The sequence below is a fragment of the Doryrhamphus excisus genome, unplaced genomic scaffold, assembly GCF_030265055.1.
Source record: "Doryrhamphus excisus isolate RoL2022-K1 unplaced genomic scaffold, RoL_Dexc_1.0 HiC_scaffold_25, whole genome shotgun sequence".
Lineage (NCBI taxonomy): Eukaryota > Metazoa > Chordata > Actinopteri > Syngnathiformes > Syngnathidae > Doryrhamphus > Doryrhamphus excisus.
Window position 1 is genome coordinate 1,049,792 of NW_026652243.1, and position 22,305 is coordinate 1,072,096.

The 22,305-nt window shown below is 52.5% G+C and overlaps 72 non-coding genes and 26 pseudogenes across 72 annotated transcripts; all 98 read left to right on the plus strand.

Annotated features, from left to right (window-relative positions):
- Nucleotides 1-33: 33 nt before the first annotated feature.
- Nucleotides 34-152, plus strand: LOC131118544 (5S ribosomal RNA). Its single transcript, XR_009125710.1, has one exon. It is a non-coding gene; the product is annotated as a 5S ribosomal RNA (ribosomal RNA).
- Nucleotides 153-264: 112 nt separating this feature from the next.
- Nucleotides 265-383, plus strand: LOC131117181 (5S ribosomal RNA). Its single transcript, XR_009124406.1, has one exon. It is a non-coding gene; the product is annotated as a 5S ribosomal RNA (ribosomal RNA).
- A 112-nt stretch (nt 384-495) lies between these two features.
- Nucleotides 496-614, plus strand: LOC131116197 (5S ribosomal RNA). Its single transcript, XR_009123454.1, has one exon. It is a non-coding gene; the product is annotated as a 5S ribosomal RNA (ribosomal RNA).
- Nucleotides 615-726: 112 nt separating this feature from the next.
- Nucleotides 727-835, plus strand: LOC131113002 (5S ribosomal RNA; annotated as a pseudogene).
- A 112-nt stretch (nt 836-947) lies between these two features.
- On the plus strand, nt 948-1,066 carry LOC131116977 (5S ribosomal RNA). Its single transcript, XR_009124207.1, has one exon. It is a non-coding gene; the product is annotated as a 5S ribosomal RNA (ribosomal RNA).
- A 112-nt stretch (nt 1,067-1,178) lies between these two features.
- Nucleotides 1,179-1,297, plus strand: LOC131114731 (5S ribosomal RNA). Its single transcript, XR_009122034.1, has one exon. It is a non-coding gene; the product is annotated as a 5S ribosomal RNA (ribosomal RNA).
- Nucleotides 1,298-1,409: 112 nt separating this feature from the next.
- On the plus strand, nt 1,410-1,518 carry LOC131112777 (5S ribosomal RNA; annotated as a pseudogene).
- Nucleotides 1,519-1,630: 112 nt separating this feature from the next.
- LOC131113571 (5S ribosomal RNA) lies at nt 1,631-1,739 on the plus strand (annotated as a pseudogene).
- Nucleotides 1,740-1,850: 111 nt separating this feature from the next.
- On the plus strand, nt 1,851-1,969 carry LOC131112052 (5S ribosomal RNA). Its single transcript, XR_009121352.1, has one exon. It is a non-coding gene; the product is annotated as a 5S ribosomal RNA (ribosomal RNA).
- A 112-nt stretch (nt 1,970-2,081) lies between these two features.
- On the plus strand, nt 2,082-2,200 carry LOC131116676 (5S ribosomal RNA). Its single transcript, XR_009123916.1, has one exon. It is a non-coding gene; the product is annotated as a 5S ribosomal RNA (ribosomal RNA).
- A 112-nt stretch (nt 2,201-2,312) lies between these two features.
- On the plus strand, nt 2,313-2,421 carry LOC131111840 (5S ribosomal RNA; annotated as a pseudogene).
- Nucleotides 2,422-2,532: 111 nt separating this feature from the next.
- On the plus strand, nt 2,533-2,651 carry LOC131116551 (5S ribosomal RNA). Its single transcript, XR_009123795.1, has one exon. It is a non-coding gene; the product is annotated as a 5S ribosomal RNA (ribosomal RNA).
- A 112-nt stretch (nt 2,652-2,763) lies between these two features.
- Nucleotides 2,764-2,882, plus strand: LOC131116198 (5S ribosomal RNA). The gene has a single exon (XR_009123455.1). It is a non-coding gene; the product is annotated as a 5S ribosomal RNA (ribosomal RNA).
- Nucleotides 2,883-2,994: 112 nt separating this feature from the next.
- LOC131114054 (5S ribosomal RNA) lies at nt 2,995-3,102 on the plus strand (annotated as a pseudogene).
- Nucleotides 3,103-3,214: 112 nt separating this feature from the next.
- LOC131116978 (5S ribosomal RNA) lies at nt 3,215-3,333 on the plus strand. Its single transcript, XR_009124208.1, has one exon. It is a non-coding gene; the product is annotated as a 5S ribosomal RNA (ribosomal RNA).
- Nucleotides 3,334-3,445: 112 nt separating this feature from the next.
- Nucleotides 3,446-3,564, plus strand: LOC131118747 (5S ribosomal RNA). The gene has a single exon (XR_009125902.1). It is a non-coding gene; the product is annotated as a 5S ribosomal RNA (ribosomal RNA).
- A 112-nt stretch (nt 3,565-3,676) lies between these two features.
- LOC131115271 (5S ribosomal RNA) lies at nt 3,677-3,795 on the plus strand. The gene has a single exon (XR_009122554.1). It is a non-coding gene; the product is annotated as a 5S ribosomal RNA (ribosomal RNA).
- A 111-nt stretch (nt 3,796-3,906) lies between these two features.
- Nucleotides 3,907-4,025, plus strand: LOC131114732 (5S ribosomal RNA). Its single transcript, XR_009122035.1, has one exon. It is a non-coding gene; the product is annotated as a 5S ribosomal RNA (ribosomal RNA).
- A 112-nt stretch (nt 4,026-4,137) lies between these two features.
- On the plus strand, nt 4,138-4,256 carry LOC131117183 (5S ribosomal RNA). The gene has a single exon (XR_009124408.1). It is a non-coding gene; the product is annotated as a 5S ribosomal RNA (ribosomal RNA).
- A 112-nt stretch (nt 4,257-4,368) lies between these two features.
- LOC131111843 (5S ribosomal RNA) lies at nt 4,369-4,477 on the plus strand (annotated as a pseudogene).
- Nucleotides 4,478-4,588: 111 nt separating this feature from the next.
- On the plus strand, nt 4,589-4,707 carry LOC131116552 (5S ribosomal RNA). The gene has a single exon (XR_009123796.1). It is a non-coding gene; the product is annotated as a 5S ribosomal RNA (ribosomal RNA).
- A 112-nt stretch (nt 4,708-4,819) lies between these two features.
- On the plus strand, nt 4,820-4,938 carry LOC131116200 (5S ribosomal RNA). The gene has a single exon (XR_009123457.1). It is a non-coding gene; the product is annotated as a 5S ribosomal RNA (ribosomal RNA).
- A 112-nt stretch (nt 4,939-5,050) lies between these two features.
- LOC131114055 (5S ribosomal RNA) lies at nt 5,051-5,158 on the plus strand (annotated as a pseudogene).
- Nucleotides 5,159-5,270: 112 nt separating this feature from the next.
- On the plus strand, nt 5,271-5,389 carry LOC131116979 (5S ribosomal RNA). The gene has a single exon (XR_009124209.1). It is a non-coding gene; the product is annotated as a 5S ribosomal RNA (ribosomal RNA).
- A 112-nt stretch (nt 5,390-5,501) lies between these two features.
- Nucleotides 5,502-5,620, plus strand: LOC131118748 (5S ribosomal RNA). Its single transcript, XR_009125903.1, has one exon. It is a non-coding gene; the product is annotated as a 5S ribosomal RNA (ribosomal RNA).
- Nucleotides 5,621-5,732: 112 nt separating this feature from the next.
- LOC131115273 (5S ribosomal RNA) lies at nt 5,733-5,851 on the plus strand. The gene has a single exon (XR_009122556.1). It is a non-coding gene; the product is annotated as a 5S ribosomal RNA (ribosomal RNA).
- Nucleotides 5,852-5,962: 111 nt separating this feature from the next.
- On the plus strand, nt 5,963-6,081 carry LOC131114733 (5S ribosomal RNA). The gene has a single exon (XR_009122036.1). It is a non-coding gene; the product is annotated as a 5S ribosomal RNA (ribosomal RNA).
- Nucleotides 6,082-6,193: 112 nt separating this feature from the next.
- Nucleotides 6,194-6,312, plus strand: LOC131117184 (5S ribosomal RNA). Its single transcript, XR_009124409.1, has one exon. It is a non-coding gene; the product is annotated as a 5S ribosomal RNA (ribosomal RNA).
- Nucleotides 6,313-6,424: 112 nt separating this feature from the next.
- LOC131116201 (5S ribosomal RNA) lies at nt 6,425-6,543 on the plus strand. Its single transcript, XR_009123458.1, has one exon. It is a non-coding gene; the product is annotated as a 5S ribosomal RNA (ribosomal RNA).
- Nucleotides 6,544-6,655: 112 nt separating this feature from the next.
- On the plus strand, nt 6,656-6,764 carry LOC131113004 (5S ribosomal RNA; annotated as a pseudogene).
- A 112-nt stretch (nt 6,765-6,876) lies between these two features.
- LOC131116981 (5S ribosomal RNA) lies at nt 6,877-6,995 on the plus strand. The gene has a single exon (XR_009124211.1). It is a non-coding gene; the product is annotated as a 5S ribosomal RNA (ribosomal RNA).
- Nucleotides 6,996-7,107: 112 nt separating this feature from the next.
- On the plus strand, nt 7,108-7,226 carry LOC131114734 (5S ribosomal RNA). Its single transcript, XR_009122037.1, has one exon. It is a non-coding gene; the product is annotated as a 5S ribosomal RNA (ribosomal RNA).
- A 112-nt stretch (nt 7,227-7,338) lies between these two features.
- On the plus strand, nt 7,339-7,447 carry LOC131112779 (5S ribosomal RNA; annotated as a pseudogene).
- A 112-nt stretch (nt 7,448-7,559) lies between these two features.
- On the plus strand, nt 7,560-7,668 carry LOC131113572 (5S ribosomal RNA; annotated as a pseudogene).
- A 111-nt stretch (nt 7,669-7,779) lies between these two features.
- Nucleotides 7,780-7,898, plus strand: LOC131112064 (5S ribosomal RNA). Its single transcript, XR_009121353.1, has one exon. It is a non-coding gene; the product is annotated as a 5S ribosomal RNA (ribosomal RNA).
- A 112-nt stretch (nt 7,899-8,010) lies between these two features.
- Nucleotides 8,011-8,129, plus strand: LOC131116678 (5S ribosomal RNA). The gene has a single exon (XR_009123917.1). It is a non-coding gene; the product is annotated as a 5S ribosomal RNA (ribosomal RNA).
- Nucleotides 8,130-8,241: 112 nt separating this feature from the next.
- On the plus strand, nt 8,242-8,350 carry LOC131111844 (5S ribosomal RNA; annotated as a pseudogene).
- A 111-nt stretch (nt 8,351-8,461) lies between these two features.
- LOC131116553 (5S ribosomal RNA) lies at nt 8,462-8,580 on the plus strand. Its single transcript, XR_009123797.1, has one exon. It is a non-coding gene; the product is annotated as a 5S ribosomal RNA (ribosomal RNA).
- Nucleotides 8,581-8,692: 112 nt separating this feature from the next.
- LOC131116202 (5S ribosomal RNA) lies at nt 8,693-8,811 on the plus strand. The gene has a single exon (XR_009123459.1). It is a non-coding gene; the product is annotated as a 5S ribosomal RNA (ribosomal RNA).
- Nucleotides 8,812-8,923: 112 nt separating this feature from the next.
- On the plus strand, nt 8,924-9,031 carry LOC131114056 (5S ribosomal RNA; annotated as a pseudogene).
- Nucleotides 9,032-9,143: 112 nt separating this feature from the next.
- On the plus strand, nt 9,144-9,262 carry LOC131116982 (5S ribosomal RNA). The gene has a single exon (XR_009124212.1). It is a non-coding gene; the product is annotated as a 5S ribosomal RNA (ribosomal RNA).
- A 112-nt stretch (nt 9,263-9,374) lies between these two features.
- On the plus strand, nt 9,375-9,493 carry LOC131118749 (5S ribosomal RNA). Its single transcript, XR_009125904.1, has one exon. It is a non-coding gene; the product is annotated as a 5S ribosomal RNA (ribosomal RNA).
- Nucleotides 9,494-9,605: 112 nt separating this feature from the next.
- LOC131115274 (5S ribosomal RNA) lies at nt 9,606-9,724 on the plus strand. Its single transcript, XR_009122557.1, has one exon. It is a non-coding gene; the product is annotated as a 5S ribosomal RNA (ribosomal RNA).
- Nucleotides 9,725-9,835: 111 nt separating this feature from the next.
- Nucleotides 9,836-9,954, plus strand: LOC131114735 (5S ribosomal RNA). Its single transcript, XR_009122038.1, has one exon. It is a non-coding gene; the product is annotated as a 5S ribosomal RNA (ribosomal RNA).
- A 112-nt stretch (nt 9,955-10,066) lies between these two features.
- LOC131115486 (5S ribosomal RNA) lies at nt 10,067-10,185 on the plus strand. Its single transcript, XR_009122762.1, has one exon. It is a non-coding gene; the product is annotated as a 5S ribosomal RNA (ribosomal RNA).
- A 112-nt stretch (nt 10,186-10,297) lies between these two features.
- Nucleotides 10,298-10,416, plus strand: LOC131114736 (5S ribosomal RNA). The gene has a single exon (XR_009122039.1). It is a non-coding gene; the product is annotated as a 5S ribosomal RNA (ribosomal RNA).
- Nucleotides 10,417-10,528: 112 nt separating this feature from the next.
- LOC131112780 (5S ribosomal RNA) lies at nt 10,529-10,637 on the plus strand (annotated as a pseudogene).
- Nucleotides 10,638-10,748: 111 nt separating this feature from the next.
- Nucleotides 10,749-10,867, plus strand: LOC131112076 (5S ribosomal RNA). Its single transcript, XR_009121354.1, has one exon. It is a non-coding gene; the product is annotated as a 5S ribosomal RNA (ribosomal RNA).
- Nucleotides 10,868-10,979: 112 nt separating this feature from the next.
- On the plus strand, nt 10,980-11,098 carry LOC131117185 (5S ribosomal RNA). The gene has a single exon (XR_009124410.1). It is a non-coding gene; the product is annotated as a 5S ribosomal RNA (ribosomal RNA).
- A 112-nt stretch (nt 11,099-11,210) lies between these two features.
- Nucleotides 11,211-11,329, plus strand: LOC131118513 (5S ribosomal RNA). The gene has a single exon (XR_009125694.1). It is a non-coding gene; the product is annotated as a 5S ribosomal RNA (ribosomal RNA).
- A 112-nt stretch (nt 11,330-11,441) lies between these two features.
- Nucleotides 11,442-11,550, plus strand: LOC131113005 (5S ribosomal RNA; annotated as a pseudogene).
- A 112-nt stretch (nt 11,551-11,662) lies between these two features.
- LOC131116157 (5S ribosomal RNA) lies at nt 11,663-11,781 on the plus strand. The gene has a single exon (XR_009123417.1). It is a non-coding gene; the product is annotated as a 5S ribosomal RNA (ribosomal RNA).
- Nucleotides 11,782-11,893: 112 nt separating this feature from the next.
- Nucleotides 11,894-12,012, plus strand: LOC131117061 (5S ribosomal RNA). The gene has a single exon (XR_009124291.1). It is a non-coding gene; the product is annotated as a 5S ribosomal RNA (ribosomal RNA).
- A 111-nt stretch (nt 12,013-12,123) lies between these two features.
- Nucleotides 12,124-12,242, plus strand: LOC131115822 (5S ribosomal RNA). The gene has a single exon (XR_009123091.1). It is a non-coding gene; the product is annotated as a 5S ribosomal RNA (ribosomal RNA).
- A 112-nt stretch (nt 12,243-12,354) lies between these two features.
- On the plus strand, nt 12,355-12,473 carry LOC131115979 (5S ribosomal RNA). Its single transcript, XR_009123245.1, has one exon. It is a non-coding gene; the product is annotated as a 5S ribosomal RNA (ribosomal RNA).
- A 111-nt stretch (nt 12,474-12,584) lies between these two features.
- Nucleotides 12,585-12,703, plus strand: LOC131112087 (5S ribosomal RNA). The gene has a single exon (XR_009121355.1). It is a non-coding gene; the product is annotated as a 5S ribosomal RNA (ribosomal RNA).
- A 112-nt stretch (nt 12,704-12,815) lies between these two features.
- LOC131118217 (5S ribosomal RNA) lies at nt 12,816-12,934 on the plus strand. Its single transcript, XR_009125383.1, has one exon. It is a non-coding gene; the product is annotated as a 5S ribosomal RNA (ribosomal RNA).
- A 112-nt stretch (nt 12,935-13,046) lies between these two features.
- Nucleotides 13,047-13,155, plus strand: LOC131112249 (5S ribosomal RNA; annotated as a pseudogene).
- A 112-nt stretch (nt 13,156-13,267) lies between these two features.
- LOC131119076 (5S ribosomal RNA) lies at nt 13,268-13,385 on the plus strand. The gene has a single exon (XR_009126206.1). It is a non-coding gene; the product is annotated as a 5S ribosomal RNA (ribosomal RNA).
- Nucleotides 13,386-13,497: 112 nt separating this feature from the next.
- Nucleotides 13,498-13,616, plus strand: LOC131115575 (5S ribosomal RNA). The gene has a single exon (XR_009122853.1). It is a non-coding gene; the product is annotated as a 5S ribosomal RNA (ribosomal RNA).
- Nucleotides 13,617-13,728: 112 nt separating this feature from the next.
- Nucleotides 13,729-13,837, plus strand: LOC131113573 (5S ribosomal RNA; annotated as a pseudogene).
- Nucleotides 13,838-13,948: 111 nt separating this feature from the next.
- On the plus strand, nt 13,949-14,067 carry LOC131112100 (5S ribosomal RNA). Its single transcript, XR_009121357.1, has one exon. It is a non-coding gene; the product is annotated as a 5S ribosomal RNA (ribosomal RNA).
- Nucleotides 14,068-14,179: 112 nt separating this feature from the next.
- LOC131116679 (5S ribosomal RNA) lies at nt 14,180-14,298 on the plus strand. The gene has a single exon (XR_009123918.1). It is a non-coding gene; the product is annotated as a 5S ribosomal RNA (ribosomal RNA).
- A 112-nt stretch (nt 14,299-14,410) lies between these two features.
- On the plus strand, nt 14,411-14,519 carry LOC131111845 (5S ribosomal RNA; annotated as a pseudogene).
- Nucleotides 14,520-14,630: 111 nt separating this feature from the next.
- On the plus strand, nt 14,631-14,749 carry LOC131116554 (5S ribosomal RNA). Its single transcript, XR_009123798.1, has one exon. It is a non-coding gene; the product is annotated as a 5S ribosomal RNA (ribosomal RNA).
- A 112-nt stretch (nt 14,750-14,861) lies between these two features.
- Nucleotides 14,862-14,980, plus strand: LOC131116216 (5S ribosomal RNA). Its single transcript, XR_009123473.1, has one exon. It is a non-coding gene; the product is annotated as a 5S ribosomal RNA (ribosomal RNA).
- Nucleotides 14,981-15,092: 112 nt separating this feature from the next.
- On the plus strand, nt 15,093-15,201 carry LOC131113574 (5S ribosomal RNA; annotated as a pseudogene).
- A 111-nt stretch (nt 15,202-15,312) lies between these two features.
- Nucleotides 15,313-15,431, plus strand: LOC131115879 (5S ribosomal RNA). The gene has a single exon (XR_009123147.1). It is a non-coding gene; the product is annotated as a 5S ribosomal RNA (ribosomal RNA).
- Nucleotides 15,432-15,543: 112 nt separating this feature from the next.
- LOC131115980 (5S ribosomal RNA) lies at nt 15,544-15,662 on the plus strand. Its single transcript, XR_009123246.1, has one exon. It is a non-coding gene; the product is annotated as a 5S ribosomal RNA (ribosomal RNA).
- Nucleotides 15,663-15,773: 111 nt separating this feature from the next.
- Nucleotides 15,774-15,892, plus strand: LOC131112111 (5S ribosomal RNA). The gene has a single exon (XR_009121358.1). It is a non-coding gene; the product is annotated as a 5S ribosomal RNA (ribosomal RNA).
- Nucleotides 15,893-16,004: 112 nt separating this feature from the next.
- On the plus strand, nt 16,005-16,113 carry LOC131112781 (5S ribosomal RNA; annotated as a pseudogene).
- Nucleotides 16,114-16,224: 111 nt separating this feature from the next.
- Nucleotides 16,225-16,343, plus strand: LOC131112122 (5S ribosomal RNA). The gene has a single exon (XR_009121359.1). It is a non-coding gene; the product is annotated as a 5S ribosomal RNA (ribosomal RNA).
- Nucleotides 16,344-16,455: 112 nt separating this feature from the next.
- Nucleotides 16,456-16,574, plus strand: LOC131117186 (5S ribosomal RNA). The gene has a single exon (XR_009124411.1). It is a non-coding gene; the product is annotated as a 5S ribosomal RNA (ribosomal RNA).
- A 112-nt stretch (nt 16,575-16,686) lies between these two features.
- On the plus strand, nt 16,687-16,805 carry LOC131118917 (5S ribosomal RNA). Its single transcript, XR_009126058.1, has one exon. It is a non-coding gene; the product is annotated as a 5S ribosomal RNA (ribosomal RNA).
- A 112-nt stretch (nt 16,806-16,917) lies between these two features.
- Nucleotides 16,918-17,026, plus strand: LOC131113006 (5S ribosomal RNA; annotated as a pseudogene).
- A 112-nt stretch (nt 17,027-17,138) lies between these two features.
- On the plus strand, nt 17,139-17,257 carry LOC131116158 (5S ribosomal RNA). The gene has a single exon (XR_009123418.1). It is a non-coding gene; the product is annotated as a 5S ribosomal RNA (ribosomal RNA).
- Nucleotides 17,258-17,369: 112 nt separating this feature from the next.
- Nucleotides 17,370-17,488, plus strand: LOC131117062 (5S ribosomal RNA). The gene has a single exon (XR_009124292.1). It is a non-coding gene; the product is annotated as a 5S ribosomal RNA (ribosomal RNA).
- Nucleotides 17,489-17,599: 111 nt separating this feature from the next.
- Nucleotides 17,600-17,718, plus strand: LOC131115823 (5S ribosomal RNA). Its single transcript, XR_009123092.1, has one exon. It is a non-coding gene; the product is annotated as a 5S ribosomal RNA (ribosomal RNA).
- Nucleotides 17,719-17,830: 112 nt separating this feature from the next.
- LOC131112133 (5S ribosomal RNA) lies at nt 17,831-17,949 on the plus strand. The gene has a single exon (XR_009121360.1). It is a non-coding gene; the product is annotated as a 5S ribosomal RNA (ribosomal RNA).
- Nucleotides 17,950-18,061: 112 nt separating this feature from the next.
- On the plus strand, nt 18,062-18,180 carry LOC131118218 (5S ribosomal RNA). The gene has a single exon (XR_009125384.1). It is a non-coding gene; the product is annotated as a 5S ribosomal RNA (ribosomal RNA).
- A 112-nt stretch (nt 18,181-18,292) lies between these two features.
- LOC131113801 (5S ribosomal RNA) lies at nt 18,293-18,401 on the plus strand (annotated as a pseudogene).
- A 112-nt stretch (nt 18,402-18,513) lies between these two features.
- Nucleotides 18,514-18,631, plus strand: LOC131119077 (5S ribosomal RNA). The gene has a single exon (XR_009126207.1). It is a non-coding gene; the product is annotated as a 5S ribosomal RNA (ribosomal RNA).
- A 112-nt stretch (nt 18,632-18,743) lies between these two features.
- LOC131115576 (5S ribosomal RNA) lies at nt 18,744-18,862 on the plus strand. The gene has a single exon (XR_009122854.1). It is a non-coding gene; the product is annotated as a 5S ribosomal RNA (ribosomal RNA).
- A 112-nt stretch (nt 18,863-18,974) lies between these two features.
- On the plus strand, nt 18,975-19,083 carry LOC131113575 (5S ribosomal RNA; annotated as a pseudogene).
- Nucleotides 19,084-19,194: 111 nt separating this feature from the next.
- Nucleotides 19,195-19,313, plus strand: LOC131112145 (5S ribosomal RNA). The gene has a single exon (XR_009121361.1). It is a non-coding gene; the product is annotated as a 5S ribosomal RNA (ribosomal RNA).
- A 112-nt stretch (nt 19,314-19,425) lies between these two features.
- Nucleotides 19,426-19,544, plus strand: LOC131116680 (5S ribosomal RNA). The gene has a single exon (XR_009123919.1). It is a non-coding gene; the product is annotated as a 5S ribosomal RNA (ribosomal RNA).
- Nucleotides 19,545-19,656: 112 nt separating this feature from the next.
- LOC131111846 (5S ribosomal RNA) lies at nt 19,657-19,765 on the plus strand (annotated as a pseudogene).
- Nucleotides 19,766-19,876: 111 nt separating this feature from the next.
- Nucleotides 19,877-19,995, plus strand: LOC131116555 (5S ribosomal RNA). Its single transcript, XR_009123799.1, has one exon. It is a non-coding gene; the product is annotated as a 5S ribosomal RNA (ribosomal RNA).
- A 112-nt stretch (nt 19,996-20,107) lies between these two features.
- On the plus strand, nt 20,108-20,226 carry LOC131116217 (5S ribosomal RNA). Its single transcript, XR_009123474.1, has one exon. It is a non-coding gene; the product is annotated as a 5S ribosomal RNA (ribosomal RNA).
- A 112-nt stretch (nt 20,227-20,338) lies between these two features.
- Nucleotides 20,339-20,447, plus strand: LOC131113576 (5S ribosomal RNA; annotated as a pseudogene).
- A 111-nt stretch (nt 20,448-20,558) lies between these two features.
- Nucleotides 20,559-20,677, plus strand: LOC131112157 (5S ribosomal RNA). Its single transcript, XR_009121362.1, has one exon. It is a non-coding gene; the product is annotated as a 5S ribosomal RNA (ribosomal RNA).
- Nucleotides 20,678-20,789: 112 nt separating this feature from the next.
- Nucleotides 20,790-20,908, plus strand: LOC131115981 (5S ribosomal RNA). The gene has a single exon (XR_009123247.1). It is a non-coding gene; the product is annotated as a 5S ribosomal RNA (ribosomal RNA).
- A 111-nt stretch (nt 20,909-21,019) lies between these two features.
- LOC131112169 (5S ribosomal RNA) lies at nt 21,020-21,138 on the plus strand. The gene has a single exon (XR_009121363.1). It is a non-coding gene; the product is annotated as a 5S ribosomal RNA (ribosomal RNA).
- Nucleotides 21,139-21,250: 112 nt separating this feature from the next.
- Nucleotides 21,251-21,369, plus strand: LOC131118219 (5S ribosomal RNA). Its single transcript, XR_009125385.1, has one exon. It is a non-coding gene; the product is annotated as a 5S ribosomal RNA (ribosomal RNA).
- A 112-nt stretch (nt 21,370-21,481) lies between these two features.
- On the plus strand, nt 21,482-21,590 carry LOC131112782 (5S ribosomal RNA; annotated as a pseudogene).
- A 112-nt stretch (nt 21,591-21,702) lies between these two features.
- On the plus strand, nt 21,703-21,811 carry LOC131112901 (5S ribosomal RNA; annotated as a pseudogene).
- A 111-nt stretch (nt 21,812-21,922) lies between these two features.
- On the plus strand, nt 21,923-22,041 carry LOC131112180 (5S ribosomal RNA). The gene has a single exon (XR_009121364.1). It is a non-coding gene; the product is annotated as a 5S ribosomal RNA (ribosomal RNA).
- Nucleotides 22,042-22,153: 112 nt separating this feature from the next.
- On the plus strand, nt 22,154-22,272 carry LOC131116681 (5S ribosomal RNA). The gene has a single exon (XR_009123920.1). It is a non-coding gene; the product is annotated as a 5S ribosomal RNA (ribosomal RNA).
- Nucleotides 22,273-22,305: the final 33 nt, after the last annotated feature.

Sequence of the window (22,305 nt, forward strand, 5' to 3'; positions counted from 1 at the left end):
CGTTCAAATAGGATCTTTACAGTTGCCCTGGCAGCTTACGGCCACACTACCCTGAAAACGCCTGATCTCGTCCGATCTCGGAAGCTAAGCAGGGGCGGGCCTGGTTAGTACTTGGATGGGAGACCGCCTGGGACTACCAGGTGCTGTAAGCTTTTCATGGTTTCTGCTCTTGCCTGACAGCAGAGGGCGCTGTTTGACACTTTTTGCTGGAGTCTAGTTTGGCCTGCGTCTTCTTCAAATAGGATCTTTTCAGTTGCCCTGGCAGCTTACGGCCATACTACCCTGAAAACGCCCGATCTCGTCCGATCTCGGAAGCTAAGCAGGGGCGGGACTGGTTAGTACTTGGATGGGAGACCGCCTGGGAATACCAGGTGCTGTAAGCTTTTCATGGTTTCTGCTCTTGCCTGACAGCAGAGGGCGCTGTTTGACATGTTTTGCTGGAGTCTAGTTTGGCCTGCGTCACCTTCAAATAGGATCTTTTCAGTTGACCTGGCAGCTTACGGCCATACTACCCTGAAAACGCCCGATCTCGTCCGATCTCGGAAGCTAAGCAGGGGCGGGCCTGGTTAGTACTTGGATGGGAGACCGCCTGGGAATACCAGGTGCTGTACGCTTTTTATGGTTTCTGCTCTTGCCTGACAGCAGAGGGCGCTGTTTGACACTTTTTGCTGGAGTCTAGTTTGTCCTGCGTCGCCTTCAAATAGGATCTTTTCAGTTGCCTTGGCAGCTTTTGGCCATACTACCCTGAAAACGCCCGATCTCGGAAGCTAAGCAGGGGCGGGCCTGGTTAGTACTTGGATGGGAGACCGCCTGGGAATACCAGGTGCTGTAAGCTTTTTATGGTTTCTGCTCTTGCCTGACAGCAGAGGGCGCTGTTTGACATGTTTTGCTGGAGTCGAGTTTGGCCTGCGTCACCTTCAAATAGGATTTTTTCAGTTGACCTGGCAGCTTACGGCCATACTACCTTGAAAACGCCCGATCTCGTCCGATCTCGGAAGCTAAGCACGGGCGGGCCTGGTTAGTACTTGAATGGGAGACCGCCTGGGAATACCAGGTGCTGTAAGCTTTTTATGGTTTCTGCTCTTGCCTGACAGCAGAGGGCGCTGTTTGACACTTTTTGCTGGAGTCTAGTTTGGCCTGCGTCGCCTTCAAATAGGATCTTTTCAGTTGATGTGGCAGCTTACGGCCATACTACCCTGAAAACGCCCGATCTCGTCCGATCTCGGAAGCTAAGCAGGGGCGGGCCTGGTTAGTACTTGGATGGGAGACCGCCTGGGAATACCAGGTGCTGTAAGCTTTTTATGGTTTCTGCTCTTGCCTGACAGCAGAGGGCGCTGTTTGACACTTTTTGCTGGAGTCTAGTTTGGCCTGCGTCGCCTTCAAATAGGATCTTTACAGTTGCCCAGGCAGCTTACGGCCACACTACCCTGAAAACGCCTGATCTCGGAAGCTAAGCAGGGGAGGGCCTGGTTAGTACTTGGATGGGAGACCGCCTGGGAATACCAGGTGCTGTAAGCTTTTTATGGTTTCTGCTCTAGCCTGACAGCAGAGGGCGCTGTTTGACATGTTTTGCTGGAGTCTAGTTTGTCCTGCGTCGCCTTCAAATAGGATCTTTTCAGTTGCCTTGGCAGCTTTTGGCCATACTACCCTGAAAACGCCTGATCTCGGAAGCTAAGCAGGGGAGGGCCTGGTTAGTACTTGGATGGGAGACCGCCTGGGAATACCAGGTGCTGTAAGCTTTTTATGGTTTTTGCTCTAGCCTGACAGCAGAGGGCGCTGTTTGACACTTTTTGCTGGATCTAGTTTGGCCTGCGTCGCCTTCAAATAAGATCTTTTCAGTTGTCCTGGCAGCTTACGGCCATACCACCCTGAAAACGCCTGATCTCGTCCGATCTCGGAAGCTAAGCAGGGGCGGGCCTGGTTAGTACTTGGATGGGAGACCGCCTGGGAATACCAGGTGCTGTAAGCTTTTTATGGTTTCTGCTCTTGCCTGACAGCAGAGGGCGCTGTTTGACACCTTTTGCTGGAGTCTAGTTTGGCCTGCGTCGCCTTCAAATAGGATCTTTTCAGTTGATGTGGCAGCTTACGGCCATACTACCCTGAAAACGCCCGATCTCGTCCGATCTCGGAAGCTAAGCAGGGGCGAGCCTGGTTAGTACTTGGATGGGAGACCGCCTGGGAATACCAGGTGCTGTAAGCTTTTCATGGTTTCTGCTCTTGCCTGACAGCAGAGGGCGCTGTTTGACATGTTTTGCTGGAGTCTAGTTTGGCCTGCGTCACCTTCAAATAGGATCTTTTCAGTTGACCTGGCAGCTTACGGCCATACTACCCTGAAAACGCCCGATCTCGGAAGCTAAGCAGGGGCGGGCCTGGTTAGTACTTGGATGGGAGACCGCCTGGGAATACCAGGTGCTGTAAGCTTTTTATGGTTTCTGCTCTAGCCTGACAGCAGAGGGCGCTGTTTGACACTTTTTGCTGGATCTAGTTTGGCCTGCGTCGCCTTCAAATAAGATCTTTTCAGTTGTCCTGGCAGCTTACGGCCATACTACCCTGAAAACGCCCGATCTCGTCCGATCTCGGAAGCTAAGCAGGGGTGGGCCTGGTTAGTACTTGGATGGGAGACCGCCTGGCAATACCAGGTGCTGTAAGCCTTTTATGGTTTCTGCTCTTGCCTGACAGCAGAGGGCGCTGTTTGACACTTTTTGCTGGAGTCTAGTTTGGCCTGCGTCGCCTTCAAATAGGATCTTTTCATTTGCCCTGGCAGCTTACGGCCATACTACCCTGAAAACGCCCGATCTCGTCCGATCTCGGAAGCTAAGCAGGGGCGGGCCTGGTTAGTACTTGGATGGGAGACCGCCTGGGAATACCAGGTGCTGTACGCTTTTTATGGTTTCTGCTCTTGCCTGACAGCAGAGGGCGCTGTTTGACACTTTTTGCTGGAGTCTAGTTTGTCCTGCGTCGCCTTCAAATAGGATCTTTTCAGTTGCCTTGGCAGCTTTTGGCCATACTACCCTGAAAACGCCCGATCTCGGAAGCTAAGCAGGGGCGGGCCTGGTTATACTTGGATGGGAGACCGCCTGGGAATACCAGGTGCTGTAAGCTTTTTATGGTTTCTGCTCTTGCCTGACAGCAGAGGGCGCTGTTTGACATGTTTTGCTGGAGTCTAGTTTGGCCTGCGTCACCTTCAAATAGGATTTTTTCAGTTGACCTGGCAGCTTACGGCCATACTACCTTGAAAACGCCCGATCTCGTCCGATCTCGGAAGCTAAGCACGGGCGGGCCTGGTTAGTACTTGAATGGGAGACCGCCTGGGAATACCAGGTGCTGTAAGCTTTTTATGGTTTCTGCTCTTGCCTAACAGCAGAGGGCGCTGTTTGACACTTTTTGCTGGAGTCTAGTTTGGCCTGCGTCGCCTTCAAATAGGATCTTTTCAGTTGCCCTGGCAGCTTACGGCCATACTACCCTGAAAACGCCCGGTCTTGTCCGATCTCGGAAGCTAAGCAGCGGCGGGCCTGGTTAGTACTTGGATGGGAGACCGCCTGGGAATACCAGGTGCTGTAAGCTTTTTATGGTTTCTGCTCTTGCCTGACAGCAGAGGGCGCTGTTTGACACTTTTTGCTGGAGTCTAGTTTGGCCTGCGTCTTCTTCAAATAGGATCTTTTCAGTTGACCTGGCAGCTTATGGCCATACTACCCTGAAAACGCCCGATCTCGTCCGATCTCGGAAGCTAAGCAGGGGTGGGCCTGGTTAGTACTTGGATGGGAGACCGCCTGGGAATACCAGGTGCTGTAAGCTTTTTATGGTTTCTGCTCTAGCCTGACAGCAGAGGGCGCTGTTTGACACTTTTTGCTGGATCTAGTTTGGCCTGCGTCGCCTTCAAATAAGATCTTTTCAGTTGTCCTGGCAGCTTACGGCCATACTACCCTGAAAACGCCCGATCTCGTCCGATCTCGGAAGCTAAGCAGGGGCGGGCCTGGTTAGTACTTGGATGGGAGACCGCCTGGGAATACCAGGTGCTGTAAGCTTTTTATGGTTTCTGCTCTTGCCTGACAGCAGAGGGCGCTGTTTGACACTTTTTGCTGGAGTCTAGTTTGGCCTGCGTCTTCTTCAAATAGGATCTTTTCAGTTGCCCTGGCAGCTTACGGCCATACTACCCTGAAAACGCCCGATCTCGTCCGATCTCGGAAGCTAAGCAGGGGCGGGACTGGTTAGTACTTGGATGGGAGACCGCCTGGGAATACCAGGTGCTGTAAGCTTTTCATGGTTTCTGCTCTTGCCTGACAGCAGAGGGCGCTGTTTGACATGTTTTGCTGGAGTCTAGTTTGGCCTGCGTCACCTTCAAATAGGATCTTTTCAGTTGACCTGGCAGCTTACGGCCATACTACCCTGAAAACGCCCGATCTCGGAAGCTAAGCAGGGGCGGGCCTGGTTAGTACTTGGATGGGAGACCGCCTGGGAATACCAGGTGCTGTAAGCTTTTTATGGTTTCTGCTCTAGCCTGACAGCAGAGGGCGCTGTTTGACACTTTTTGCTGGATCTAGTTTGGCCTGCGTCGCCTTCAAATAAGATCTTTTCAGTTGTCCTGGCAGCTTACGGCCATACTACCCTGAAAACGCCCGATCTCGTCCGATCTCGGAAGCTAAGCAGGGGTGGGCCTGGTTAGTACTTGGATGGGAGACCGCCTGGCAATACCAGGTGCTGTAAGCCTTTTATGGTTTCTGCTCTTGCCTGACAGCAGAGGGCGCTGTTTGACACTTTTTGCTGGAGTCTAGTTTGGCCTGCGTCGCCTTCAAATAGGATCTTTTCATTTGCCCTGGCAGCTTACGGCCATACTACCCTGAAAACGCCCGATCTCGTCCGATCTCGGAAGCTAAGCAGGGGCGGGCCTGGTTAGTACTTGGATGGGAGACCGCCTGGGAATACCAGGTGCTGTACGCTTTTTATGGTTTCTGCTCTTGCCTGACAGCAGAGGGCGCTGTTTGACACTTTTTGCTGGAGTCTAGTTTGTCCTGCGTCGCCTTCAAATAGGATCTTTTCAGTTGCCTTGGCAGCTTTTGGCCATACTACCCTGAAAACGCCCGATCTCGGAAGCTAAGCAGGGGCGGGCCTGGTTATACTTGGATGGGAGACCGCCTGGGAATACCAGGTGCTGTAAGCTTTTTATGGTTTCTGCTCTTGCCTGACAGCAGAGGGCGCTGTTTGACATGTTTTGCTGGAGTCTAGTTTGGCCTGCGTCACCTTCAAATAGGATTTTTTCAGTTGACCTGGCAGCTTACGGCCATACTACCTTGAAAACGCCCGATCTCGTCCGATCTCGGAAGCTAAGCACGGGCGGGCCTGGTTAGTACTTGAATGGGAGACCGCCTGGGAATACCAGGTGCTGTAAGCTTTTTATGGTTTCTGCTCTTGCCTAACAGCAGAGGGCGCTGTTTGACACTTTTTGCTGGAGTCTAGTTTGGCCTGCGTCGCCTTCAAATAGGATCTTTTCAGTTGCCCTGGCAGCTTACGGCCATACTACCCTGAAAACGCCCGGTCTTGTCCGATCTCGGAAGCTAAGCAGCGGCGGGCCTGGTTAGTACTTGGATGGGAGACCGCCTGGGAATACCAGGTGCTGTAAGCTTTTTATGGTTTCTGCTCTTGCCTGACAGCAGAGGGCGCTGTTTGACACTTTTTGCTGGAGTCTAGTTTGGCCTGCGTCTTCTTCAAATAGGATCTTTTCAGTTGACCTGGCAGCTTATGGCCATACTACCCTGAAAACGCCCGATCTCGTCCGATCTCGGAAGCTAAGCAGGGGTGGGCCTGGTTAGTACTTGGATGGGAGACCGCCTGGGAATACCAGGTGCTGTAAGCTTTTTATGGTTTCTGCTCTAGCCTGACAGCAGAGGGCGCTGTTTGACACTTTTTGCTGGATCTAGTTTGGCCTGCGTCGCCTTCAAATAAGATCTTTTCAGTTGTCCTGGCAGCTTACGGCCATACTACCCTGAAAACGCCCGATCTCGTCCGATCTCGGAAGCTAAGCAGGGGCGGGCCTGGTTAGTACTTGGATGGGAGACCGCCTGGGAATACCAGGTGCTGTAAGCTTTTTATGGTTTCTGCTCTTGCCTGACAGCAGAGGGCGCTGTTTGACACTTTTTGCTGGAGTCTAGTTTGGCCTGCGTCTTCTTCAAATAGGATCTTTTCAGTTGCCCTGGCAGCTTACGGCCATACTACCCTGAAAACGCCCGATCTCGTCCGATCTCGGAAGCTAAGCAGGGGCGGGACTGGTTAGTACTTGGATGGGAGACCGCCTGGGAATACCAGGTGCTGTAAGCTTTTCATGGTTTCTGCTCTTGCCTGACAGCAGAGGGCGCTGTTTGACATGTTTTGCTGGAGTCTAGTTTGGCCTGCGTCACCTTCAAATAGGATCTTTTCAGTTGACCTGGCAGCTTACGGCCATACTACCCTGAAAACGCCCGATCTCGTCCGATCTCGGAAGCTAAGCAGGGGCGGGCCTGGTTAGTACTTGGATGGGAGACCGCCTGGGAATACCAGGTGCTGTACGCTTTTTATGGTTTCTGCTCTTGCCTGACAGCAGAGGGCGCTGTTTGACACTTTTTGCTGGAGTCTAGTTTGTCCTGCGTCGCCTTCAAATAGGATCTTTTCAGTTGCCTTGGCAGCTTTTGGCCATACTACCCTGAAAACGCCCGATCTCGGAAGCTAAGCAGGGGCGGGCCTGGTTAGTACTTGGATGGGAGACCGCCTGGGAATACCAGGTGCTGTAAGCTTTTTATGGTTTCTGCTCTTGCCTGACAGCAGAGGGCGCTGTTTGACATGTTTTGCTGGAGTCGAGTTTGGCCTGCGTCACCTTCAAATAGGATTTTTTCAGTTGACCTGGCAGCTTACGGCCATACTACCTTGAAAACGCCCGATCTCGTCCGATCTCGGAAGCTAAGCACGGGCGGGCCTGGTTAGTACTTGAATGGGAGACCGCCTGGGAATACCAGGTGCTGTAAGCTTTTTATGGTTTCTGCTCTTGCCTGACAGCAGAGGGCGCTGTTTGACACTTTTTGCTGGAGTCTAGTTTGGCCTGCGTCGCCTTCAAATAGGATCTTTTCAGTTGATGTGGCAGCTTACGGCCATACTACCCTGAAAACGCCCGATCTCGTCCGATCTCGGAAGCTAAGCAGGGGCGGGCCTGGTTAGTACTTGGATGGGAGACCGCCTGGGAATACCAGGTGCTGTAAGCTTTTTATGGTTTCTGCTCTTGCCTGACAGCAGAGGGCGCTGTTTGACACTTTTTGCTGGAGTCTAGTTTGGCCTGCGTCGCCTTCAAATAGGATCTTTACAGTTGCCCAGGCAGCTTACGGCCACACTACCCTGAAAACGCCTGATCTCGGAAGCTAAGCAGGGGAGGGCCTGGTTAGTACTTGGATGGGAGACCGCCTGGGAATACCAGGTGCTGTAAGCTTTTTATGGTTTCTGCTCTAGCCTGACAGCAGAGGGCGCTGTTTGACATGTTTTGCTGGAGTCTAGTTTGTCCTGCGTCGCCTTCAAATAGGATCTTTTCAATTGCCTTGGCAGCTTTTGGCCATACTACCCTGAAAACGCCTGATCTCGGAAGCTAAGCAGGGGAGGGCCTGGTTAGTACTTGGATGGGAGACCGCCTGGGAATACCAGGTGCTGTAAGCTTTTTATGGTTTTTGCTCTAGCCTGACAGCAGAGGGCGCTGTTTGACACTTTTTGCTGGATCTAGTTTGGCCTGCGTCGCCTTCAAATAAGATCTTTTCAGTTGTCCTGGCAGCTTACGGCCATACCACCCTGAAAACGCCTGATCTCGTCCGATCTCGGAAGCTAAGCAGGGGCGGGCCTGGTTAGTACTTGGATGGGAGACCGCCTGGGAATACCAGGTGCTGTAAGCTTTTTATGGTTTCTGCTCTTGCCTGACAGCAGAGGGCGCTGTTTGACACCTTTTGCTGGAGTCTAGTTTGGCCTGCGTCGCCTTCAAATAGGATCTTTTCAGTTGATGTGGCAGCTTACGGCCATACTACCCTGAAAACGCCCGATCTCGTCCGATCTCGGAAGCTAAGCAGGGGCGAGCCTGGTTAGTACTTGGATGGGAGACCGCCTGGGAATACCAGGTGCTGTAAGCTTTTCATGGTTTCTGCTCTTGCCTGACAGCAGAGGGCGCTGTTTGACATGTTTTGCTGGAGTCTAGTTTGGCCTGCGTCACCTTCAAATAGGATCTTTTCAGTTGACCTGGCAGCTTACGGCCATACTACCCTGAAAACGCCCGATCTCGGAAGCTAAGCAGGGGCGGGCCTGGTTAGTACTTGGATGGGAGACCGCCTGGGAATACCAGGTGCTGTAAGCTTTTTATGGTTTCTGCTCTAGCCTGACAGCAGAGGGCGCTGTTTGACACTTTTTGCTGGATCTAGTTTGGCCTGCGTCGCCTTCAAATAAGATCTTTTCAGTTGTCCTGGCAGCTTACGGCCATACTACCCTGAAAACGCCCGATCTCGTCCGATCTCGGAAGCTAAGCAGGGGTGGGCCTGGTTAGTACTTGGATGGGAGACCGCCTGGCAATACCAGGTGCTGTAAGCCTTTTATGGTTTCTGCTCTTGCCTGACAGCAGAGGGCGCTGTTTGACACTTTTTGCTGGAGTCTAGTTTGGCCTGCGTCGCCTTCAAATAGGATCTTTTCATTTGCCCTGGCAGCTTACGGCCATACTACCCTGAAAACGCCCGATCTCGTCCGATCTCGGAAGCTAAGCAGGGGCGGGCCTGGTTAGTACTTGGATGGGAGACCGCCTGGGAATACCAGGTGCTGTACGCTTTTTATGGTTTCTGCTCTTGCCTGACAGCAGAGGGCGCTGTTTGACACTTTTTGCTGGAGTCTAGTTTGTCCTGCGTCGCCTTCAAATAGGATCTTTTCAGTTGCCTTGGCAGCTTTTGGCCATACTACCCTGAAAACGCCCGATCTCGGAAGCTAAGCAGGGGCGGGCCTGGTTATACTTGGATGGGAGACCGCCTGGGAATACCAGGTGCTGTAAGCTTTTTATGGTTTCTGCTCTTGCCTGACAGCAGAGGGCGCTGTTTGACATGTTTTGCTGGAGTCTAGTTTGGCCTGCGTCACCTTCAAATAGGATTTTTTCAGTTGACCTGGCAGCTTACGGCCATACTACCTTGAAAACGCCCGATCTCGTCCGATCTCGGAAGCTAAGCACGGGCGGGCCTGGTTAGTACTTGAATGGGAGACCGCCTGGGAATACCAGGTGCTGTAAGCTTTTTATGGTTTCTGCTCTTGCCTAACAGCAGAGGGCGCTGTTTGACACTTTTTGCTGGAGTCTAGTTTGGCCTGCGTCGCCTTCAAATAGGATCTTTTCAGTTGCCCTGGCAGCTTACGGCCATACTACCCTGAAAACGCCCGGTCTTGTCCGATCTCGGAAGCTAAGCAGCGGCGGGCCTGGTTAGTACTTGGATGGGAGACCGCCTGGGAATACCAGGTGCTGTAAGCTTTTTATGGTTTCTGCTCTTGCCTGACAGCAGAGGGCGCTGTTTGACACTTTTTGCTGGAGTCTAGTTTGGCCTGCGTCTTCTTCAAATAGGATCTTTTCAGTTGACCTGGCAGCTTATGGCCATACTACCCTGAAAACGCCCGATCTCGTCCGATCTCGGAAGCTAAGCAGGGGTGGGCCTGGTTAGTACTTGGATGGGAGACCGCCTGGGAATACCAGGTGCTGTAAGCTTTTTATGGTTTCTGCTCTAGCCTGACAGCAGAGGGCGCTGTTTGACACTTTTTGCTGGATCTAGTTTGGCCTGCGTCGCCTTCAAATAAGATCTTTTCAGTTGTCCTGGCAGCTTACGGCCATACTACCCTGAAAACGCCCGATCTCGTCCGATCTCGGAAGCTAAGCAGGGGCGGGCCTGGTTAGTACTTGGATGGGAGACCGCCTGGGAATACCAGGTGCTGTAAGCTTTTTATGGTTTCTGCTCTTGCCTGACAGCAGAGGGCGCTGTTTGACACTTTTTGCTGGAGTCTAGTTTGGCCTGCGTCGCCTTCAAATAGGATCTTTTCAGTTGTCCTGGCAGCTTACGGCCATACTACCCTGAAAACGCCCGATCTCTTCCGATCTCGGAAGCTAAGCAGGGGCGGGCCTGGTTAGTACTTGGATGGGAGACCGCCTGGGAATACCAGGTGCTGTAAGCTTTTTATGGTTTCTGCTCTTGCCTGACAGCAGAGGGCGCTGTTTGACACTTTTTGCTGGAGTCTAGTTTGGCCTGCGTCGCCTTCAAATAGGATCTTTTCAGTTGATGTGGCAGCTTACGGCCATACTACCCTGAAAACGCCCGATCTCGTCCGATCTCGGAAGCTAAGCAGGGGCGGGCCTGGTTAGTACTTGGATGGGAGACCGCCTGGGAATACCAGGTGCTGTAAGCTTTTTATGGTTTCTGCTCTTGCCTGACAGCAGAGGGCGCTGTTTGACACTTTTTGCTGGAGTCTAGTTTGGCCTGCGTCGCCTTCAAATAGGATCTTTACAGTTGCCCTGGCAGCTTACGGCCACACTACCCTGAAAACGCCTGATCTCGGAAGCTAAGCAGGGGAGGGCCTGGTTAGTACTTGGATGGGAGACCGCCTGGGAATACCAGGTGCTGTAAGCTTTTTATGGTTTCTGCTCTAGCCTGACAGCAGAGGGCGCTGTTTGACACTTTTTGCTGGATCTAGTTTGGCCTGCGTCGCCTTCAAATAAGATCTTTTCAGTTGTCCTGGCAGCTTACGGCCATACCACCCTGAAAACGCCTGATCTCGTCCGATCTCGGAAGCTAAGCAGGGGCGGGCCTGGTTAGTACTTGGATGGGAGACCGCCTGGGAATACCAGGTGCTGTAAGCTTTTCATGGTTTCTGCTCTTGCCTGACAGCAGAGGGCGCTGTTTGACACTTTTTGCTGGAGTCTAGTTTGGCCTGCGTCTTCTTCAAATAGGATCTTTTCAGTTGCCCTGGCAGCTTACGGCCATACTACCCTGAAAACGCCCGATCTCGTCCGATCTCGGAAGCTAAGCAGGGGCGGGACTGGTTAGTACTTGGATGGGAGACCGCCTGGGAATACCAGGTGCTGTAAGCTTTTCATGGTTTCTGCTCTTGCCTGACAGCAGAGGGCGCTGTTTGACATGTTTTGCTGGAGTCTAGTTTGGCCTGCGTCACCTTCAAATAGGATCTTTTCAGTTGACCTGGCAGCTTACGGCCATACTACCCTGAAAACGCCCCATCTCGTCCGATCTCGGAAGCTAAGCAGGGGCGGGCCTGGTTAGTACTTGGATGGGAGACCGCCTGGGAATACCAGGTGCTGTACGCTTTTTATGGTTTCTGCTCTTGCCTGACAGCAGAGGGCGCTGTTTGACACTTTTTGCTGGAGTCTAGTTTGTCCTGCGTCGCCTTCAAATAGGATCTTTTCAGTTGCCTTGGCAGCTTTTGGCCATACTACCCTGAAAACGCCCGATCTCGGAAGCTAAGCAGGGGCGGGCCTGGTTAGTACTTGGATGGGAGACCGCCTGGGAATACCAGGTGCTGTAAGCTTTTTATGGTTTCTGCTCTTGCCTGACAGCAGAGGGCGCTGTTTGCCACTTTTTTCTGGAGTCTAGTTTGGCCTGCATCGCCTTCAAATAGGACATTTTCAGTTGCCCTGGCAGCTTACGGCCATACTACCCTGAAAAAGCCCGATCTCGTCCGATCTCGGAAGCTAAGCAGGGACGGGCCTGGTTAGTACTTGGATGGGAGACCGCCTGGGAATACCAGGTGCTGTAAGCTTTTTATGGTTTCTGCTCTTGCCTGGCAGCAGAGGGCGCTGTTCGACACTTTTTGCTGGAGTCTAGTTTGGCCTGCGTCTTCTTCAAATAGGATCTTTTCAGTTGACCTGGCAGCTTATGGCCATACTACACTGAAAACGCCCGATCTCGTCCGATCTCGGAAGCTAAGCAGGGGCGGGCCTGGTTAGTACTTGGATGGGAGACCGCCTGGGAATACCAGGTGCTGTAAGCTTTTTATGGTTTCTGCTCTAGCCTGACAGCAGAGGGCGCTGTTTGACACTTTCTGCTGGATCTAGTTTGGCCTGCGTCGCCTTCAAATAAGATCTTTTCAGTTGTCCTGGCAGCTTACGGCCACACCACCCTGAAAACGCCTGATCTCGTCCGATCTCGGAAGCTAAGCAGGGGCGGGCCTGGTTAGTACTTGGATGGGAGACCGCCTGGGAATACCAGGTGCTGTAAGCTTTTTTTGGTTTCTGCTCTTGCCTGACAGCAGAGGGCGCTGTTTGACACTTTTTGCTGGAATCTAGTTTGGCCTGCGTCGCCTTCAAATAGGATCTTTTCAGTTGATGTGGCAGCTTACGGCCATATTACCCTGAAAACGCCCGATCTCGTCCGATCTCGGAAGCTAAGCAGGGGCGGGCCTGGTTAGTACTTGGATGGGAGACCGCCTGGGAATACCAGGTGCTGTAAGCTTTTTATGGTTTCTGCTCTAGCCTGACAGCAGAGGGCGCTGTTTGACACTTTTTGCTGGATCTAGTTTGGCCTGCGTCGCCTTCAAATAAGATCTTTTCAGTTGTCCTGGCAGCTTACGGCCATACCACCCTGAAAACGCCTGATCTCGTCCGATCTCGGAAGCTAAGCAGGGGCGGGCCTGGTTAGTACTTGGATGGGAGACCGCCTGGGAATACCAGGTGCTGTAAGCTTTTTATGGTTTCTGCTCTTGCCTGACAGCAGAGGGCGCTGTTTGACACTTTTTGCTGGAGTCTAGTTTGGCCTGCGTCGCCTTCAAATAGGATCTTTTCAGTCGCCCTTGCAGCTTACGGCCATACTACCCTGAAAACGCCCGATCTCGTCCGATCTCGGAAGCTAAGCAGGGGCGGTCCTGGTTAGTACTTGGATGGGAGACCGCCTGGGATTACCAGGTGCTGTAAGCTTTTTATGGTTTCTGCTCTTGCCTGACAGCAGAGGGCGCTGTTTGACACTTTTTGCTGGAGTCTAGTTTGGCCTGCGTCTTCTTCAAATAGGATCTTTTCAGTTGTCCTGGCAGCTTACGGCCATACTACCCTGAAAACGCCCGATCTCGGAAGCTAAGCAGGGGCGGGCCTGGTTAGTACTTGGATGGGAGACCGCCTGTGAATACCAGGTGCTGTAAGCTTTTTATGGTTTCTGCTCTTGCCTGACAGCAGAGGGCGCTGTTTGACACTTTTTGCTGTAGTCTAGTTTGGCCTGCGTCACTTTCAAATAGGATCTTTTCAGTTGACCTGGCAGCTTAGGCCATACTACCCTGAAAACGCCCGATCTCGTACGATCTCGGAAGCTAAGCAGGGCCGGGCCTGGTTAGTACTTGGATGGGAGACCGCCTGTGAATACCAGGTGCTGTAAGCTTTTTATGGTTTCTGCTCTTGCCTGACAGCAGAGGGCGCTGTTTGACACTTTTTGCTGTAGTCTAGTTTGGCCTGCGTCACCTTCAAATAGGATCTTTTCAGTTGACCTGGCAGCTTACGGCCATACTACCCTGAAAACGCCCGATCTCGTCCGATCTCGGAAGCTAAGCAGGGGCGGGCCTGGTTAGTACTTGGCTGGGAGACCGCCTGGGAATACCAGGTGCTGTAAGCTTTTTATGGTTTCTGCTCTTGCCTGACAGCAGAGGGCGCTGTTTGACATGTTTTGCTGGAGTCTAGTTTGTCCTGCGTCGCCTTCAAATAGGATCTTTTCAGTTGCCTTGGCAGCTTTTGGCCATACTACCCTGAAAACGCCTGATCTCGGAAGCTAAGCAGGGGAGGGCCTGGTTAGTACTTGGATGGGAGACCGCCTGGGAATACCAGGTGCTGTAAGCTTTTTATGGTTTTTGCTCTAGCCTGACAGCAGAGGGCGCTGTTTGACACTTTTTGCTGGATCTAGTTTGGCCTGCGTCGCCTTCAAATAAGATCTTTTCAGTTGTCCTGGCAGCTTACGGCCATACCACCCTGAAAACGCCTGATCTCGTCCGATCTCGGAAGCTAAGCAGGGGCGGGCCTGGTTAGTACTTGGATGGGAGACCGCCTGGGAATACCAGGTGCTGTAAGCTTTTTATGGTTTCTGCTCTTGCCTGACAGCAGAGGGCGCTGTTTGACACCTTTTGCTGGAGTCTAGTTTGGCCTGCGTCGCCTTCAAATAGGATCTTTTCAGTTGATGTGGCAGCTTACGGCCATACTACCCTGAAAACGCCCGATCTCGTCCGATCTCGGAAGCTAAGCAGGGGCGAGCCTGGTTAGTACTTGGATGGGAGACCGCCTGGGAATACCAGGTGCTGTAAGCTTTTCATGGTTTCTGCTCTTGCCTGACAGCAGAGGGCGCTGTTTGACATGTTTTGCTGGAGTCTAGTTTGGCCTGCGTCACCTTCAAATAGGATCTTTTCAGTTGACCTGGCAGCTTACGGCCATACTACCCTGAAAACGCCCGATCTCGGAAGCTAAGCAGGGGCGGGCCTGGTTAGTACTTGGATGGGAGACCGCCTGGGAATACCAGGTGCTGTAAGCTTTTTATGGTTTCTGCTCTAGCCTGACAGCAGAGGGCGCTGTTTGACACTTTTTGCTGGATCTAGTTTGGCCTGCGTCGCCTTCAAATAAGATCTTTTCAGTTGTCCTGGCAGCTTACGGCCATACTACCCTGAAAACGCCCGATCTCGTCCGATCTCGGAAGCTAAGCAGGGGTGGGCCTGGTTAGTACTTGGATGGGAGACCGCCTGGCAATACCAGGTGCTGTAAGCCTTTTATGGTTTCTGCTCTTGCCTGACAGCAGAGGGCGCTGTTTGACACTTTTTGCTGGAGTCTAGTTTGGCCTGCGTCGCCTTCAAATAGGATCTTTTCATTTGCCCTGGCAGCTTACGACCATACTACCCTGAAAACGCCCGATCTCGTCCGATCTCGGAAGCTAAGCAGGGGCGGGCCTGGTTAGTACTTGGATGGGAGACCGCCTGGGAATACCAGGTGCTGTAAGCTTTTTATGGTTTCTGCTCTAGCCTGACAGCAGAGGGCGCTGTTTGACATGTTTTGCTGGAGTCTAGTTTGTCCTGCGTCGCCTTCAAATAGGATCTTTTCAGTTGCCTTGGCAGCTTTTGGCCATACTACCCTGAAAACGCCTGATCTCGGAAGCTAAGCAGGGGAGGGCCTGGTTAGTACTTGGATGGGAGACCGCCTGGGAATACCAGGTGCTGTAAGCTTTTTATGGTTTCTGCTCTAGCCTGACAGCAGAGGGCGCTGTTTGACACTTTTTGCTGGATCTAGTTTGGCCTGCGTCGCCTTCAAATAAGATCTTTTCAGTTGTCCTGGCAGCTTACGGCCATACCACCCTGAAAACGCCTGATCTCGTCCGATCTCGGAAGCTAAGCAGGGGCGGGCCTGGTTAGTACTTGCATGGGAGACCGCCTGGGAATACCAGGTGCTGTAAGCTTTTTATGGTTTCTGCTCTTGCCTGACAGCAGAGGGCGCTGTTTGACACCTTTTGCTGGAGTCTAGTTTGGCCTGCGTCGCCTTCAAATAGGATCTTTTCAGTTGATGTGGCAGCTTACGGCCATATTACCCTGAAAACGCCCGATCTCGTCCGATCTCGGAAGCTAAGCAGGGGCGGGCCTGGTTAGTACTTGGATGGGAGACCGCCTGGGAATACCAGGTGCTGTAAGCTTTTTATGGTTTCTGCTCTAGCCTGACAGCAGAGGGCGCTGTTTGACACTTTTTGCTGGATCTAGTTTGGCCTGCGTCGCCTTCAAATAAGATCTTTTCAGTTGTCCTGGCAGCTTACGGCCATACCACCCTGAAAACGCCTGATCTCGTCCGATCTCGGAAGCTAAGCAGGGGCGGGCCTGGTTAGTACTTGGATGGGAGACCGCCTGGGAATACCAGGTGCTGTAAGCTTTTTATGGTTTCTGCTCTTGCCTGACAGCAGAGGGCGCTGTTTGACACTTTTTGCTGGAGTCTAGTTTGGCCTGCGTCGCCTTCAAATAGGATCTTTACAGTTGCCCTGGCAGCTTACGGCCACACTACCCTGAAAACGCCTGATCTCGGAAGCTAAGCAGGGGAGGGCCTGGTTAGTACTTGGATGGGAGACCGCCTGGGAATACCAGGTGCTGTAAGCTTTTTATGGTTTCTGCTCTAGCCTGACAGCAGAGGGCGCTGTTTGACACTTTTTGCTGGATCTAGTTTGGCCTGCGTCGCCTTCAAATAAGATCTTTTCAGTTGTCCTGGCAGCTTACGGCCATACCACCCTGAAAACGCCTGATCTCGTCCGATCTCGGAAGCTAAGCAGGGGCGGGCCTGGTTAGTACTTGGATGGGAGACCGCCTGGGAATACCAGGTGCTGTAAGCTTTTCATGGTTTCTGCTCTTGCCTGACAGCAGAGGGCGCTGTTTGACACTTTTTGCTGGAGTCTAGTTTGGCCTGCGTCTTCTTCAAATAGGATCTTTTCAGTTGCCCTGGCAGCTTACGGCCATACTACCCTGAAAACGCCCGATCTCGTCCGATCTCGGAAGCTAAGCAGGGGCGGGACTGGTTAGTACTTGGATGGGAGACCGCCTGGGAATACCAGGTGCTGTAAGCTTTTCATGGTTTCTGCTCTTGCCTGACAGCAGAGGGCGCTGTTTGACATGTTTTGCTGGAGTCTAGTTTGGCCTGCGTCACCTTCAAATAGGATCTTTTCAGTTGACCTGGCAGCTTACGGCCATACTACCCTGAAAACGCCCCATCTCGTCCGATCTCGGAAGCTAAGCAGGGGCGGGCCTGGTTGGTACTTGGATGGGAGACCGCCTGGGAATACCAGGTGCTGTACGCTTTTTATGGTTTCTGCTCTTGCCTGACAGCAGAGGGCGCTGTTTGACACTTTTTGCTGGAGTCTAGTTTGTCCTGCGTCGCCTTCAAATAGGATCTTTTCAGTTGCCTTGGCAGCTTTTGGCCATACTACCCTGAAAACGCCCGATCTCGGAAGCTAAGCAGGGGCGGGCCTGGTTAGTACTTGGATGGGAGACCGCCTGGGAATACCAGGTGCTGTAAGCTTTTTATGGTTTCTGCTCTTGCCTGACAGCAGAGGGCGCTGTTTGCCACTTTTTTCTGGAGTCTAGTTTGGCCTGCATCGCCTTCAAATAGGACATTTTCAGTTGCCCTGGCAGCTTACGGCCATACTACCCTGAAAAAGCCCGATCTCGTCCGATCTCGGAAGCTAAGCAGGGACGGGCCTGGTTAGTACTTGGATGGGAGACCGCCTGGGAATACCAGGTGCTGTAAGCTTTTTATGGTTTCTGCTCTTGCCTGACAGCAGAGGGCGCTGTTCGACACTTTTTGCTGGAGTCTAGTTTGGCCTGCGTCTTCTTCAAATAGGATCTTTTCAGTTGACCTGGCAGCTTATGGCCATACTACACTGAAAACGCCCGATCTCGTCCGATCTCGGAAGCTAAGCAGGGGCGGGCCTGGTTAGTACTTGGATGGGAGACCGCCTGGGAATACCAGGTGCTGTAAGCTTTTTATGGTTTCTGCTCTAGCCTGACAGCAGAGGGCGCTGTTTGACACTTTCTGCTGGATCTAGTTTGGCCTGCGTCGCCTTCAAATAAGATCTTTTCAGTTGTCCTGGCAGCTTACGGCCACACCACCCTGAAAACGCCTGATCTCGTCCGATCTCGGAAGCTAAGCAGGGGCGGGCCTGGTTAGTACTTGGATGGGAGACCGCCTGGGAATACCAGGTGCTGTAAGCTTTTTTTGGTTTCTGCTCTTGCCTGACAGCAGAGGGCGCTGTTTGACACTTTTTGCTGGAATCTAGTTTGGCCTGCGTCGCCTTCAAATAGGATCTTTTCAGTTGATGTGGCAGCTTACGGCCATACCACCCTGAAAACGCCTGATCTCGTCCGATCTCGGAAGCTAAGCAGGGGCGGGCCTGGTTAGTACTTGGATGGGAGACCGCCTGGGAATACCAGGTGCTGTAAGCTTTTTATGGTTTCTGCTCTTGCCTGACAGCAGAGGGCGCTGTTTGACACTTTTTGCTGGAGTCTAGTTTGGCCTGCGTCGCCTTCAAATAGGATCTTTTCAGTCGCCCTTGCAGCTTACGGCCATACTACCCTGAAAACGCCCGATCTCGTCCGATCTCGGAAGCTAAGCAGGGGCGGTCCTGGTTAGTACTTGGATGGGAGACCGCCTGGGATTACCAGGTGCTGTAAGCTTTTTATGGTTTCTGCTCTTGCCTGACAGCAGAGGGCGCTGTTTGACACTTTTTGCTGGAGTCTAGTTTGGCCTGCGTCTTCTTCAAATAGGATCTTTTCAGTTGTCCTGGCAGCTTACCGCCATACTACCCTGAAAACGCCCGATCTCGGAAGCTAAGCAGGGGCGGGCCTGGTTAGTACTTGGATGGGAGACCGCCTGTGAATACCAGGTGCTGTAAGCTTTTTATGGTTTCTGCTCTTGCCTGACAGCAGAGGGCGCTGTTTGACACTTTTTGCTGTAGTCTAGTTTGGCCTGCGTCACTTTCAAATAGGATCTTTTCAGTTGACCTGGCAGCTTAGGCCATACTACCCTGAAAACGCCCGATCTCGTACGATCTCGGAAGCTAAGCAGGGCCGGGCCTGGTTAGTACTTGGATGGGAGACCGCCTGTGAATACCAGGTGCTGTAAGCTTTTTATGGTTTCTGCTCTTGCCTGACAGCAGAGGGCGCTGTTTGACACTTTTTGCTGTAGTCTAGTTTGGCCTGCGTCACCTTCAAATAGGATCTTTTCAGTTGACCTGGCAGCTTACGGCCATACTACCCTGAAAACGCCCGATCTCGTCCGATCTCGGAAGCTAAGCAGGGGCGGGCCTGGTTAGTACTTGGCTGGGAGACCGCCTGGGAATACCAGGTGCTGTAAGCTTTTTATGGTTTCTGCTCTTGCCTGACAGCAGAGGGCGCTGTTTGACATGTTTTGCTGGAGTCTAGTTTGTCCTGCGTCGCCTTCAAATAGGATCTTTTCAGTTGCCTTGGCAGCTTTTGGCCATACTACCCTGAAAACGCCTGATCTCGGAAGCTAAGCAGGGGAGGGCCTGGTTAGTACTTGGATGGGAGACCGCCTGGGAATACCAGGTGCTGTAAGCTTTTTATGGTTTTTGCTCTAGCCTGACAGCAGAGGGCGCTGTTTGACACTTTTTGCTGGATCTAGTTTGGCCTGCGTCGCCTTCAAATAAGATCTTTTCAGTTGTCCTGGCAGCTTACGGCCATACCACCCTGAAAACGCCTGATCTCGTCCGATCTCGGAAGCTAAGCAGGGGCGGGCCTGGTTAGTACTTGGATGGGAGACCGCCTGGGAATACCAGGTGCTGTAAGCTTTTTATGGTTTCTGCTCTTGCCTGACAGCAGAGGGCGCTGTTTGACACCTTTTGCTGGAGTCTAGTTTGGCCTGCGTCGCCTTCAAATAGGATCTTTTCAGTTGATGTGGCAGCTTACGGCCATACTACCCTGAAAACGCCCGATCTCGTCCGATCTCGGAAGCTAAGCAGGGGCGAGCCTGGTTAGTACTTGGATGGGAGACCGCCTGGGAATACCAGGTGCTGTAAGCTTTTCATGGTTTCTGCTCTTGCCTGACAGCAGAGGGCGCTGTTTGACATGTTTTGCTGGAGTCTAGTTTGGCCTGCGTCACCTTCAAATAGGATCTTTTCAGTTGACCTGGCAGCTTACGGCCATACTACCCTGAAAACGCCCGATCTCGGAAGCTAAGCAGGGGCGGGCCTGGTTAGTACTTGGATGGGAGACCGCCTGGGAATACCAGGTGCTGTAAGCTTTTTATGGTTTCTGCTCTAGCCTGACAGCAGAGGGCGCTGTTTGACACTTTTTGCTGGATCTAGTTTGGCCTGCGTCGCCTTCAAATAAGATCTTTTCAGTTGTCCTGGCAGCTTACGGCCATACTACCCTGAAAACGCCCGATCTCGTCCGATCTCGGAAGCTAAGCAGGGGTGGGCCTGGTTAGTACTTGGATGGGAGACCGCCTGGCAATACCAGGTGCTGTAAGCCTTTTATGGTTTCTGCTCTTGCCTGACAGCAGAGGGCGCTGTTTGACACTTTTTGCTGGAGTCTAGTTTGGCCTGCGTCGCCTTCAAATAGGATCTTTTCATTTGCCCTGGCAGCTTACGACCATACTACCCTGAAAACGCCCGATCTCGTCCGATCTCGGAAGCTAAGCAGGGGCGGGCCTGGTTAGTACTTGGATGGGAGACCGCCTGGGAATACCAGGTGCTGTAAGCTTTTTATGGTTTCTGCTCTAGCCTGACAGCAGAGGGCGCTGTTTGACATGTTTTGCTGGAGTCTAGTTTGTCCTGCGTCGCCTTCAAATAGGATCTTTTCAGTTGCCTTGGCAGCTTTTGGCCATACTACCCTGAAAACGCCTGATCTCGGAAGCTAAGCAGGGGAGGGCCTGGTTAGTACTTGGATGGGAGACCGCCTGGGAATACCAGGTGCTGTAAGCTTTTTATGGTTTCTGCTCTAGCCTGACAGCAGAGGGCGCTGTTTGACACTTTTTGCTGGATCTAGTTTGGCCTGCGTCGCCTTCAAATAAGATCTTTTCAGTTGTCCTGGCAGCTTACGGCCATACCACCCTGAAAACGCCTGATCTCGTCCGATCTCGGAAGCTAAGCAGGGGCGGGCCTGGTTAGTACTTGGATGGGAGACCGCCTGGGAATACCAGGTGCTGTAAGCTTTTTATGGTTTCTGCTCTTGCCTGACAGCAGAGGGCGCTGTTTGACACCTTTTGCTGGAGTCTAGTTTGGCCTGCGTCGCCTTCAAATAGGATCTTTTCAGTTGATGTGGCAGCTTACGGCCATATTACCCTGAAAACGCCCGATCTCGTCCGATCTCGGAAGCTAAGCAGGGGCGGGCCTGGTTAGTACTTGGATGGGAGACCGCCTGGGAATACCAGGTGCTGTAAGCTTTTTATGGTTTCTGCTCTAGCCTGACAGCAGAGGGCGCTGTTTGACACTTTTTGCTGGATCTAGTTTGGCCTGCGTCGCCTTCAAATAAGATCTTTTCAGTTGTCCTGGCAGCTTACGGCCATACCACCCTGAAAACGCCTGATCTCGTCCGATCTCGGAAGCTAAGCAGGGGCGGGCCTGGTTAGTACTTGGATGGGAGACCGCCTGGGAATACCAGGTGCTGTAAGCTTTTTATGGTTTCTGCTCTTGCCTGACAGCAGAGGGCGCTGTTTGACACTTTTTGCTGGAGTCTAGTTTGGCCTGCGTCGCCTTCAAATAGGATCTTTTCAGTCGCCCTTGCAGCTTACGGCCATACTACCCTGAAAACGCCCGATCTCGTCCGATCTCGGAAGCTAAGCAGGGGCGGTCCTGGTTAGTACTTGGATGGGAGACCGCCTGGGATTACCAGGTGCTGTAAGCTTTTTATGGTTTCTGCTCTTGCCTGACAGCAGAGGGCGCTGTTTGACACTTTTTGCTGGAGTCTAGTTTGGCCTGCGTCTTCTTCAAATAGGATCTTTACAGTTGCCCAGGCAGCTTACGGCCACACTACCCTGAAAACGCCTGATCTCGGAAGCTAAGCAGGGGAGGGCCTGGTTAGTACTTGGATGGGAGACCGCCTGGGAATACCAGGTGCTGTAAGCTTTTTATGGTTTCTGCTCTAGCCTGACAGCAGAGGGCGCTGTTTGACATGTTTTGCTGGAGTCTAGTTTGTCCTGCGTCGCCTTCAAATAGGATCTTTTCAGTTGCCTTGGCAGCTTTTGGCCATACTACCCTGAAAACGCCTGATCTCAGAAGCTAAGCAGGGGAGGGCCTGGTTAGTACTTGGATGGGAGACCGCCTGGGAATACCAGGTGCTGTAAGCTTTTTATGGTTTTTGCTCTAGCCTGACAGCAGAGGGCGCTGTTTGACACTTTTTGCTGGATCTAGTTTGGCCTGCGTCGCCTTCAAATAAGATCTTTTCAGTTGTCCTGGCAGCTTACGGCCATACCACCCTGAAAACGCCTGATCTCGTCCGATCTCGGAAGCTAAGCAGGGGCGGGCCTGGTTAGTACTTGGATGGGAGACCGCCTGGGAATACCAGGTGCTGTAAGCTTTTTATGGTTTCTGCTCTTGCCTGACAGCAGAGGGCGCTGTTTGACACCTTTTGCTGGAGTCTAGTTTGGCCTGCGTCGCCTTCAAATAGGATCTTTTCAGTTGATGTGGCAGCTTACGGCCATACTACCCTGAAAACGCCCGATCTCGTCCGATCTCGGAAGCTAAGCAGGGGCGAGCCTGGTTAGTACTTGGATGGGAGACCGCCTGGGAATACCAGGTGCTGTAAGCTTTTCATGGTTTCTGCTCTTGCCTGACAGCAGAG